The 12,711-nt window shown below is 44.2% G+C and overlaps 1 protein-coding gene across 11 annotated transcripts in view; it reads left to right on the forward strand.

Moving 5' to 3' along the window:
• Positions 1 to 12,711, forward strand: part of LYN (LYN proto-oncogene, Src family tyrosine kinase) — a 62,597-nt gene that overhangs the window by 40,094 nt on the left and 9,792 nt on the right. The window lies entirely within an intron of this gene.

Raw genomic sequence — 12,711 nt, forward strand, 5'->3', positions numbered from 1 at the left:
GTGCCTGAATTGAACTATATAAATAATAGCTACCTCAGTGCACAACATGGGAGGATGTAACTGGCCTCAACCTGACCCTAGGTGTGTAAAGGTAGCCATTGAAGCCCTGGCTATGGTTTATCTGCAAAGCTACCTTTATTGTGTAAACTTTGTTTAATTATGAAGGTGCAATTAATTGCATTTGCAGAGCTGTGTGTTTGTCTCTCACTCTGACTACAACAGTTGCCTAAGTTGCTGTGATGTCATGGAATACTCACAAATATTCTAATTAGAGGAGGGAAATCAGCAAGAAAAGAAAGAAATCATTTTTGTGCTGCCTTGGAAAATGCTGTCATAGTGTTTACTAAATTAAATTGCTGCTTGCTCTATTGCCAAGGAGATAACAATTAGTGTTGCCCAAACGAGGGTGTGGCTCTGGCATAGTTGAGTGGCAGCATTGCCTAGAAAGGGGCTGATGCATAACCTCTGATGCGGACTGCTCTGAACCTGGAAGGTATAAGGATGAAGGAAGTCATGCTGTTCCCAGGGACAGAAACGACTTCCTGTATGTGATAAGCAGCCAAAGAGTGTGCAGTATATTTAAAAGTGCTAATTCTTACTATTAGTCGACTTGGAGGCACATAACAACAACAAATCCTTATTCAGTGTGGTGTAGTAGTTAGTGTTGGACTACGACCTGGGAGACCTGGGTTCGAATCCCCACATAGCCATGAAGCTCACTGGGTGATCTTGGGCCAGCCGCTACCTCTCAGCCTCAGAGGAAGGCAATGGTAAACCACCTGTGAATACTGCTTACCATGAAAAGTCTATTCATAGAGTTGCCATAAGTTGGAATCTACTTGAAGGCAGTCCATTTCATTTTCATTTTCAAATCTTATTCAGAAGTAACACATTTCAGGGGCTGGGCATCCATTGCCTTCATACATCCTAGAGTTGTGAATGTCCTGAGCTGGTGCTGAGAGCTGTGTAGAACCTGAAGCAAACTCCAAAATTCCACAAACCCAGGAAGACACACTTTTGCTTCTCTTGGTACCTGGCCTTAGAGCTGGTATAGAACAGTGTTTTAAATTCTTAAGGAGTTGGAATTATGTGGGTAAAGAAATACCTTGAGTGTGTTCTACCAACCCATCAGAGTGGTATTCTTGGCCCCATCTGTCAGTTTAGAGAGGGATTCAAAGTAATATGCATTGCCTTCCCCCCCCCCCCAGACTGGTAGAAGAAGCCACAAATGTCCCTGTCGAAATGAACCCCCATTACTACAGATTCAGGGGAAGGCAAATGAGAAGTTGGTAAAAGAGTAGCATTCTGGTAAATGGTGGCTCAACAGCATACTTGGTTTCATCTTCCTTGTTTTTGTAACCGGCTTTCATTCTCTTTAGAACATATAGCAGCTGGTCAGAAACACACTGTACTCTATTCAGTGTTCATCTTGAAAACAATGACAATGAAAAGGAAAAGTATAAGTGGGAAAGGGTACACAACGCTTGGGCTAGATTTTAAACAAAAACATTCAAATCCTACTTGAATCAGTATTTACCAGAGGGCACAGTGCTACAGAGCGACATGTCCTCTACCAAATATTCATTGAACATGGTCCTTAATTTCCTGTTGCAAAAGTTTGCCTCAGTCTGGCTGAAAATTATCATCATAGTAACAGAAGTCTCATATCAACATTTATATCACATGCCGCAATAGCAACTTTTAATATCTATGTTCATATCTTTTAATGGTGATTTCTTTATTAACACTTGTATATCTCACCTTTCTGTTTTAAAATCCACAAGTGGTTCATAATTGCATAGTTTTAAAACAGAAATTGAGAGCCTTAGTTGACCCAGTACTTCACAAACTTTTTTTTTTAAAGGACACTCTTGTTGTTTTGATTTCAGTTCAAGATCCAGATTGCAATCTTATCTTGTCTCATGCACATTTTCCTCTCCCCTGCCTTGGTATCTTATCAACGTTCACTATTGACAACATTATTGTAACCTGTCCAAAAAACTACATCTTTGGGGGAATAGTGGCCCTCAAGTATTAGGCATTTAGTCAATGATGAATGCTTAGAGCTACTGATAATGCACATGTTCAGGACTGTGGATTCGGTTGGAAAATATTCCAAATGCTTTATTTTTCTGCAGAAAAAAATCTATTTCATAAATTCATTATGATATAAATTGCAAATAAATATGGGAAAAGCTTGGCAGTCTCAGCTTTAGTTTTTAGCTTTGTTTACAAAATACAAGTGAAATTAACATGCTACATCTATCACTCTCTAGGGCAGCCTTTCCCACCCAGTGTGCCTCCAGATGTTGTTGGACCACAACTCCCATGAGCCTCAGCCAGCATTGCCAATGGTCAGGAAAGATGGGAATTGTGGTTGAACAACATCTGGAGGCACACTGGGTGGGAAAGGCTGCTCTAGGGTATCAGAAAATGTTCCAATACAAACTGAAAATTTTCTGATGCAAATTAACCTATGCAATTACCTTAATTTTCCAAATCAAAATTTTCTGGAAAACCAGCATCACTAGTTCAGAAGTAGTGACAGAACAGTTCTTGAGGATTCAAATTGTGTTTAGAGGTTCATATTTCAAGGACATTTGGAAAAAGTATTGCCAGCCATTAAACTCCCTTGGTGTGTGTGTGAAGTGTATATCTGGCACAAAATGGGAATATTTCATTATTTTTTCCTGCAAAGAATTGTAATTTGGACTTCTTGGACGGGGCGAATAGACCAGATAAAGTATGTGCTCTGAGCCAATATGATACAATTGAGGAGGGGGCCATAGCTCGGAGATAGAGCACATGCTATGTGTGTAGAAGGTCCCTTGTTCAATCTTAGCATCTTCAGATAGGGCTAGGAAAGACCCCATCTTGAAACCCCAGGAAGCTGCTACCAGTCAGTGCAGACAATACTGAGCTGGATGAACCAATACTCTTACTCAGTATAAGGCAACTTCATATGTTCATATATCCCTTCCAGTGTATATGCAAAAGAAGGCCCTCATATTTCCTTCATAGACCAGCTGTCATCAACTCAGATGGCTTGGACTACAACTCCCATCAGCCCCAACCCAAAGGGATATGTTTAAGCTGCTCTCAATCTCAGGCTGGTGCTAAGGAGGAACATAGTTAAATTGCATGTGCTCTCAATTTTTACTAGACGCACTTGGGGGGGAGGGGAATCTTCAATTCCAGCTTCAAACCTACTTTTTGTCCATTTTTTAATTAAAAATTTGTGTAATGCTGCTCTTTGTTCCAGTTTCATATGTTACTCATGGATATCATTGACATTTTCCTTTTTTCCCAGGATATATTTAAAAAGAAAAAAGTTGTTATTTTCCCCCAATTTGGAATTTCTAAAAGTTAGACTTTAACAATGTTTTTGAAATCTTAAAAAATAGATAGGTCGTGACTTAAAAGTACTAAGTGTCTGGCTAAATACCATACATACTTGTCCCATATAGACTTGGCTGTAATTATGGAGGGATTTCTAATATAATAGAATATCCATGGGGTTCTTGTCATCGTCTCGTCATCATCATTATCATTATCATCGTTATCATCGTTATTATTATCATTATTATTATGTAACCCACCCTTCCTCTCAAAAGGAGTCCAGGGTGTCAAAAAACAAGTGATAAAACAACAGCAACAAATCTTTAACATCTTAAAAACAAAGCATCTTTTTTTAAAAAAAACCTTATACAATTCCAGTGCAGATGCAGACTAAGATAAAGGCATGCGCTTAAAAAGGTTTGCTGAAAGAGGAAGGTCTTCCAAAAAGACAACAGAGATGGCGCCTGTCTAACATTAAAGGGGGAGGGAATTCCAGTGGGTTGTTCAATTCAAACCAACACATTGGGCGACATCCACTGATGCATGAATCATTGTGGGCAAAATCCACTTGCACAATGGGACTTCTGGTTTCTCTTCTCCCCCCATTAAATTCCCCACACTCCAAATCTGCCCTCAGGGGTATCTCAACCCTCTGGAGCATATTTTGGAGGCACACAGAGGAGAGGAAGGAGAATCTGTATTGTGCTAATGGACACCCATTAGGTTTCACCCATTCTGTTTCCCTACTTTAAAAACGTAAGACGGGCCCTGCTGGGTCAGGCCAAAGGCCCATCTAGCACAGCATCTTGTTTTTACAGTGGTAAACCAGATGCACATGGGAAGCCCACAAGCGGTTAAATGGTTTCTAAAATGTTTGAGGGGAAAGAAAGTACAATAGTCAAGATTTCTTTTCTTCTTTTGTCTAATAGTATGAGGAAACTTTTTGAATCTCACAATTATGGCCAGTAGACAATAGGATTAGTTTAAAACATTATTTACTATTTAAGGTGTATATGGTGTATAACTGTATACTTTTTATGCACCAATCCAAGGATGCTATATATCTGTTTGCAGCCAGTTGTTTCTTTGAAGCTTTTCTTGCTGCAACTGTGACAGCCTGAAGAGGCAAGCTGCTCTTCAGATTAAGGAAAGGCTTGCCTCTTTGATCATCAGAATTGGTGTGGCAAAAACATGAAAGAGATCAAGTGGTCATGCAGTTCCTCCCCTGTTTGTGCACATTGCTTCCTAGGACTGCAGTTTTGAATATGTTCTTATCTAGAGAAGACCGCACCTGTTGCTCTGCTCACTGAGAGATTATATCTGTGGAGAAGCTGGAGCACAAGCTGTAGTGTGAAATCCTTCTGGGCAAATTGCATTTGCTGGAGGGGAGTGCTGCTGTTCTGCATGCGTGTGCATGGGTGTGTTGCATTCTGTTGCGGCAGTTGGATTGTCTCTTTGCTTAATGCTGTAACTTGTGTTATGCTCTTAACCTTTTCATATTCACTGATAAATTGGGATTCCTGAGGGCCAGGAATTAAAAGAGCTGGAAAGGAACACTGTCCCCTACATTTACCTAAGAAGTACATAAAAGAACTTTCACAACTTCCATAGGCAATCTCCTGCACTGCCCAGTTAATCTTAAAGGTATGAAATACAAGTACTGTACACATCACCACTGCCCGCGCCCCCAAAAATCTTCACAGCTTATGAATTTTGGCCTTTTGTTCTGTTACACCTCCTTCCCTACCCAATATAAATTAAGTATCTCATTCATTTGAATAGAAATATTGCATGGGGCCATGGAAGGGAGGAGATGAAGAAAGGCCTTCCCTCTACATCTGTTATAAATTATACAAACGGTGTTCAACATCAGTGGATCCTAGGGACAGGAAATATTTGCCAGAGAGGGAGTAGTCACATCCTCTGCTGACAAAAAGCCCTAATTTCTGAACCTGCACCAGATGGAAACTGCTAGTCCTTTTCCAGGGCTTAGTTTTTGTGCAATATTTCTCATTACAAAAACTGTGTTCAGCGCTTGTAACAGTGTGGTGGGAAATGCCACCAGTATTTTTCCATTGCCTGGTGCACAAAAAGAGGAACAAGGAGAGTGTGCAGTTCCTTTTTCTTTAATAGATGCTGATCTGCATATCATAACGGGACTGGTGTACCAGTGTGCGTACATTTATGGTATTTATTTATAGCTCTACAGTTCCCTGAGCAGCCAAACTCCATTTTAACCAAGTTAGTCAGACTGACTTTTAAAAGAATGACATTTGGTTTGCTTGCATGACCATGAGATGAAATTTAGTTGCTAACCAGGCTTGGTGGGGCTGCATGTTGACTAACATGCTCAACAAAAATAGGGACTGATAATGTTTATATGTGTATTGATTTATATAACATATGAATAAATAAATAAAAACTGGGAACAAAGCCCAGACCTTTTTGTAGATGTATCTCTGACAAACAACTGTCAGTATGTTTTCCAATCTGAATATCTGCCCTGGTCTCTCTGGATTAGGGGCTCCTATGTATGTATCATACCCCCAAAACAGGTGGTATGTTATGGAATTCCTTTAAAAGTGACAGAATTGGCTGCATCCTTACAGAAGTACTGGAAGCCAGAGAACAGAAAGTGTTGGGGGAGAGGAACTCTGTGATCTGACCTGCACTGTCTATCTTGTGCCACCCATGCCTTGCCATGCAGCGACCTTACACTACACCAGGGGTTGCCAACATGGCACCTGCGAGTACCTCCTATGGTACACACAAAAGGCCTCAGTAAACAGCCCTTCAAAAATCAACAATGCATGGGATGGAGGTGGGGGTGCCTGCACCATTTTGTGTTCCTGTCTTTTTTCTGCTGTTTTAAATGTGGAAGTGTGTTAATGCCTCACACTCCACAGCAGCCATGTTGCAACTGACCCCACAGAACTTTCAAAAAGGTTTTGTGACCCCTGTGCTACACAGTCCTCTGTCTCTATCAACTCTGGGGCAGCGAAGATAGAAATGAGGCAACCCATCCTAAGATAGAAGAGCACACCAACTCAGATGTGTGGTGTAGGTCTGATAGTGATCTGGAGGGAGGGAAGTGGAAAGAAGTTGGAAATATTGACTCTCTGCCTCCTGACACCTAATCTATCTCAGAATAAGAAGGCATGTAAAAACATTATTAAATGAAGGGCTTGTTAGGTTGTAACGGTATACTTGGTGAGTCAGCTGTGAATAGTTTTGAATATGGTACTGAAACTCAATCCAGACAAGACAGAGGTACTGTTAGCGGCTGGTTGTTCTGACCAGATGAGTGGTGTTCAACCTGTTCTGGACAGTGTTGCTTTCCCCTGAAAGAGCAGGTTTGTATTTTGAGGTTCTGCTGAATCCTCTACTGGTGGCCTTAGTGGCCCAGAGGGCCTTCTACCAGCTTTGTCTGGTGGCCCAGCTACTACCCAGTCTGGGCAGGGATAATCTAATTTCAATATGTTCTGATGATCAGGTGAGATTACTGCAATGTGCTCCACATGGAGTTGCCTCTGAAGACAGTTTGGAAACTGTAACTAGTACAGAATGCAGTGGCAGACTGATGAGAGAAATCAGATGTTCTGACCATATATACTTACAGATATAAGATATCAACATTTTAGAAGGAGCCAAATTCCAAAACTGGATAAGAAAAGGTCAAATTTTGACACTAGTATGAAAAATCCAGAAAATCTTACCTCTGTAAGGGATGGCGAACACGACTTCCTCCTTTCACTGCCTCCCTCCCCCCCCCCATGAGTGGAAATATTTATTTATAAAATTAGAAATAATTTACCTTGGATACAGTTGCTATTGGTGTTTACATATGAGTCATATTACATCAGTTTATGTGCTATGCTTTTCACAATTTGCCTTGGATTCAAAGAAGCCTTACGGAACTTGCACAGTTAGAAAAGCCAACTATTGCATTAGCTAACTATCACTTAATTTGCATGGGTGATATCCAACTAAGTCATACTAGTGGGTCCATTTTTACAGCAAAACATATCTACAGATGGGAGCCAATTCATGGCAAATATATGGATTTTTCTTAAGATTCTGATAGAGATCGTAGATAGTTCATTAGACCAGTGATTCCCAACCTGGGGGCCATGAAATAATCTGGGGAGGGGTGCAAACAGTAAATAAATGAATTATTATTTTTTTAAAGAAATCTTCATTCCCTGGATGCTGTCTGCTCCCCACTGCCACTGTAGATGACATCTCCCCCTTGCTCCAAACGAGTCTTTCAGGCGTGCTGAGGGCAGGAGTCTGTCTATAAAACATGTGGCAGACGCCAAAGGAGGCTGATGGTGGAGCTTCCAGAAAGAAAAGGAGATTACTATCGCTGACTCCTCCTCGCTGCTGATGACACCCTTGCTCAGAATGAGAGGAGAGGGCTTTTCATGAAGCAGAAGAAGCAAGGCTGCAAGGACAGGCTGTTTTCCCCCTGCCTACCTTTCTTGACTCCTGCTTTGCTGCCACCTCCTTTTAAAAATTATTCTTATTTGTGAGGCTGCTCAGATTTCACCTTTGACCCAGATGGCGCCAAGGAGCAGTGAGGACACTCAGGACTTGCTCACCCCCCCTCTCTGAGGCTAAGTGTGTGTGTGCCAGCTTCCCCCCCTTTCTTCCATCTACATTCCACCCCCAATCTCTCTCTTCAAGACGCTGAGGGAGTTGAGGGCTTCCCTCCTCCCACATGCCCAAATGCATGCACGCCTGCAGATGCTTGCAGGAGAGAGAGGTGTGTGTGTGTGTGCACGCACATTGATCTGTCTTCTGCTCCACTCTCATTCCCCAAGTGCACGCTAACCAAGTCATCAGTTCTGATGATCATCCCAGTGGCTAAAAGCACTAACCACCCTCCCCAATCTATCCACCCTCTTGTCTTCACAATCCAGCATCCCCACCACAACCACGTTGCTGCTAAGAACATAAGAAGAGCCTGCTGGATCAGGCCAGTGGCCCATCTAGTCCAGCATCCTGTTCTCACAGTGGCCAACCAGGTGCCTGGGGGAAGCCCACAAGCAGGACCCGAGTGCAAGAACACTCTCCCCTCCTGAGGCTTCCGGCAGCTGGTTTTCAGAAGCATGCTTCCTCTGACTAGGGTGGCAGAGCACAGCCATCACGGCTAGTAGCCATTGATAGCCCTGTCCTCCATGAATTTGTCTAAACTTCTTTTAAAGCCATCCAAGCTGGTGGCCATTACTGCGTCTTGTGGGAGCAAATTCCATAGTTTTAACTATGCGCTGAGTAAAGAAGTACTTCCTTTTGTCTGTCCTGAATCTTCCAACATTCAGCTTCTTTGAATGTCCACGAGTTATAGTCGCCGGGACTTAGACTCCAATGTTATGACAGTGAGTTCCAACGAAGCATCCAGAACGCAGTCTTGTCCTTATTTATTGGATGAGTTTCAGTCTGTACAGCTTGAGGATGTTGACAAGATCCTTGGACTGGTGCGGGCGACCACATCTGTTCTGGACCCTTGCCCCTCTTGGCTGGTGAAAGCTGGCAGGACCGGAACCGCCGGCTGGGCCAAGGAGATAATAAATGCCTCTTTGAGAGAGGGAGTGGTCCCTGACTGCCTAAAAGAGGCGGTAGTGAGACCACTCCTGAAGAAATCCTCTTTGGACCCAGATAACCTGAACAACTATAGACCTGTGGCGAATGTTCCGTTCTTGGGCAAGGTACTGGAACGGGTGGTTGCCGGCCAGCTCCAGGGGCTCTTGGATGACACTGATTATCTTGATCCATTTCAATCCGGATTTAGGCCCACTTTTGGCACCGAAACAGCCTTGGTCGCCCTGTACAATGACCTTTGTCGGGAGAGGGACAGGGGGAGTGTGACTCTGTTGGTTCTCCTTGATCTCTCAGCTGCTTTTGATACCATCGACCATGGTATCCTTCTGGGAAGACTCACGGAGTTGGGAGTTGGGGGTACTGCTTGGCAGTGGCTCCGCTCCTACTTGGTGGGTCGCCACCAGAAGGTAGTGCTTGGGGAACATTGCTGGATACCCTGGACTCTCCATTGTGGAGTCCCGCAGGGATCGGTACTGTCCCCCATGCTTTTCAACATCTACATGAATCCGCTGGGTGCGGTCATCAGGAGTTTTGGGCTGCGTTGTCATCAGTACGCTGATGACACGCAGCTCTATTTCTCCTTTTCATCCTCTTCAGGTGAGGCTGTTAACGTGCTAAACCGTTGCCTGACCGCGATAATGGACTGGATGGGAGCTAACAGACTGAAGCTCAATCCAGACAAGACTGAGACGCTGTTGGTGAGTGCCTTCTCTGCTCAGATGGTGGATGTTCATCCTGTTCTTGATGGGGTTACACTCCCCTTGAAGGAACAGGTTCGTAGCTTGGGAGTTCTTTTCGATCCTTCCCTGTCTCTTGAGGCCCAGATGGCCTCGGTGGCACGGAATGCTTTTTACCATCTTCGATTGGTAGCCCAGCTACGTTCCTATCTGGACAGTGACGACCTCGCTTCAGTTGTTCATGCTCTGGTAGCTTCTAGATTGGACTACTGCAACGCGCTCTACGTGGGGCTGCCCTTGAAGACTGTTCGGAAACTACAGCTAGTCCAGAATGCAGCGGCCAGATTGTTGACGCGGACCAGAAGGTCCGCTCATATAACACCTGTTCTGGCCCGTCTGCACTGGCTTCCTATTTGTTTCCGGGCTAGATTCAAAGTGCTGGTTTTGACCTATAAAGCCCTACACGGCATGGGACCGCAATACCTGGTGGAACGCCTCTCCCAATATGAACCTATCCGTACACTATGCTCAACATCTAAGGCCCTCCTCCGAGTACCATCCCATCGAGAGGCTCGGAGGGTGATGACTAGAACCAGGGCCTTTTCAGTAGTGGCCCCCGAACTGTGGAACAGTCTTCCCGATGAGGTGCGCCTGGCGCTGACACTACTATCTTTTCGGCGCCAGGTGAAAACCTTTTTATACTCCCAGGCATTTTAAAGTGTATTTTAAACAGCATTTCCGTATTTTGGATGTTGTTTGGTTTGTTATTGTTTGTTTTTTATTATTATTATTTATTGTATTTATTGTATTTATATATTGTGCTTGTTTTTATCTTTTTGTACACCGCCCAGAGAGCCTTCGGGCTTAGGGTGGTATATAAATTAAACTAAATAAATAAATAAATAAATAAATAGTATTATGAGAGAGGGAGAAGAACTTTTCTCTATCCACTTTCTCAATGCCATGCATAATTTTATACACTTCTATCATGTCTCCTCTGACCCGCCTTTTCTCTAAACTACAAAGCCCCAAATGCTGCAACCTTTCCTCGTAAGGGAGTCGCTCCATCCCCTTGATCATTCTGGTTGCCCTCTTCTGAACCTTTTCCAACTCTATAATATCCTTTTTGAGATGAGGCGACCAGAACTGTACACAGTATTCCAAATGCGGCCGCACCATAGATTTATACAACGGCATTATGATATCGGCTGTTTTATTTTCAATACCTTTCCTAATTATCGCTAGCCTGGAATTTGCCTTTTTCACAGCTGCCGCACACTGGGTCAACATTTTCATCGTGCTGTCCACTACAACCCCGAGGTCTCTCTGCTGCTTCTTGATGATGATTTTTAAAAAGCTCAGCAAGCTGGCTGAGGCTGGGGTCTGCATATTGCAGCTGAAACATATTTATCTAATTATTATTGCGTTTATATCCCACCTTTCCTCCTAGTTGCTCAAGGTGATGCACATGTTTCCTCCTCCTTTCCATTTTATCCTTACAGAGACCCTGTGAGGCAGGTCAGGCTGAGAGACTGTGTCTGGTCCAAGATCACCCAGTGGGCTTCATGGCTGGGTGGGGATTTGAACCTGGATCTTAGTCCAACACTGTAACCCACTGGTGTTGGGAGACAGGACTGTACATCTTCAGACTGGGGGGGGGGAGAGATACCAATTTGACTGGACTTTTGCATTAAGAAAAGAAAGCAACACCTCCCTATTTGCAGGGAGCTTTTAATGGAAAGGGATATTTGGAGATGTGATTTTGCCACACCATTTTTTTCAAAAAAATTACAATTAGCATGGGTGGGTCATGAAATTTTTTGAGCTTACAAAGGGAGTCCCATACTCATAAAGTTTGGGAAGAACTGCATTAGATTAAACTTGGAAGAAACGGATTATCTAGATCCACTTCAATTGGGCTTCAGACCAGGACATGGGACTGAAACAGCCTTGGTCGCCTTGGTAGATGATATGAGAAGGGCGTGGGATAGAGGCGAATGCACCTTTTTTGTCCTTCTCGATCTCTCAGCAGCTTGTGATACCGTTGACCACGGTATCCTCTTGGACTGCCTGCAGAGGTTAGGTATTGGGGGCACTGTATGCAGTGGTTCCATTCCTTCCTCTCTGGGAGGTACCAAAGAGTAGCACTGGAGGAGGAGGTCTCAGATCCCTGGCCCCTCATTTGTGGAGTACCACAGGGGTCTATCCTTTCTCCAATGCTTTTTAACATCTATATAAAGCCGCTGGGAGCAATCATCAGGAGATTTGGGCTGCAGTGTCATCAGTATGCGGATGACACACAGCTCTATCTCTCATTTAAATCTTCACCAAGGTTGGCTGTGGAAACCCTGTCCAAATGTCTGGAGTCGGTGAGTGGCTGGATGGGAAGGAATAAGCTGAAGCTGAATCCTGACAAAACCGAGGTGCTGTTTGTGGGAGACAAGGGAAGGTTGGAAGATATAGACCTGGTGCTTAACGGGGTACGACTGCCCCTGAAAGACCAGGTCCGTAGCCTGGGGGTCATTCTTGACTCCCAGCTGTCCATGGAGGCTCAAGTTTCGGCTGTGAGTCGGGCAGCTCTGTATCAACTCCATCTGATACGGAGGCTATGCCCCTACCTTCCCAATCATCTGCTCCCACCGGTGGTACATGCCCTGATCACCCCTCGCCTAGACTACTGTAATGTGCTCTACGTGGGGTTACCCCTGAAAACGGTTCGGAAATTACAGCTGGTACAAAATGCAGTGGCGCGTCTGATTACAGGCGGCCGCCGTAGAGATCACATCACTCCTGTGTTGAAGGAGTTGCATTGGTTACCGGTTGTGTACTGAGCCCAATTCAAGGTGTTGGTCTTAACCTTTAAAACCCTATACGGTTGTGGCCCAGCTTATTTGAAGGAGCGCCTCCAGCACCGACAGGGATGCCACTCAACAAGATCAGCCTCAGAAGACCTCTGGATCCCACCTGTCAAAACAGCTAGACTGGTGAGGACTCGAGAGAGGGCCTTCTCAATTGTGGCCCCCACCCTATGGAACTCTCTCCCAAATGATCTACGCCATGCCCCGTCTATAATGAGCTTCCGCCGGACCCTGAA

The sequence above is a fragment of the Rhineura floridana genome, chromosome 1 (genome assembly GCF_030035675.1).
Source record: "Rhineura floridana isolate rRhiFlo1 chromosome 1, rRhiFlo1.hap2, whole genome shotgun sequence".
NCBI lineage: Eukaryota > Metazoa > Chordata > Lepidosauria > Squamata > Rhineuridae > Rhineura > Rhineura floridana.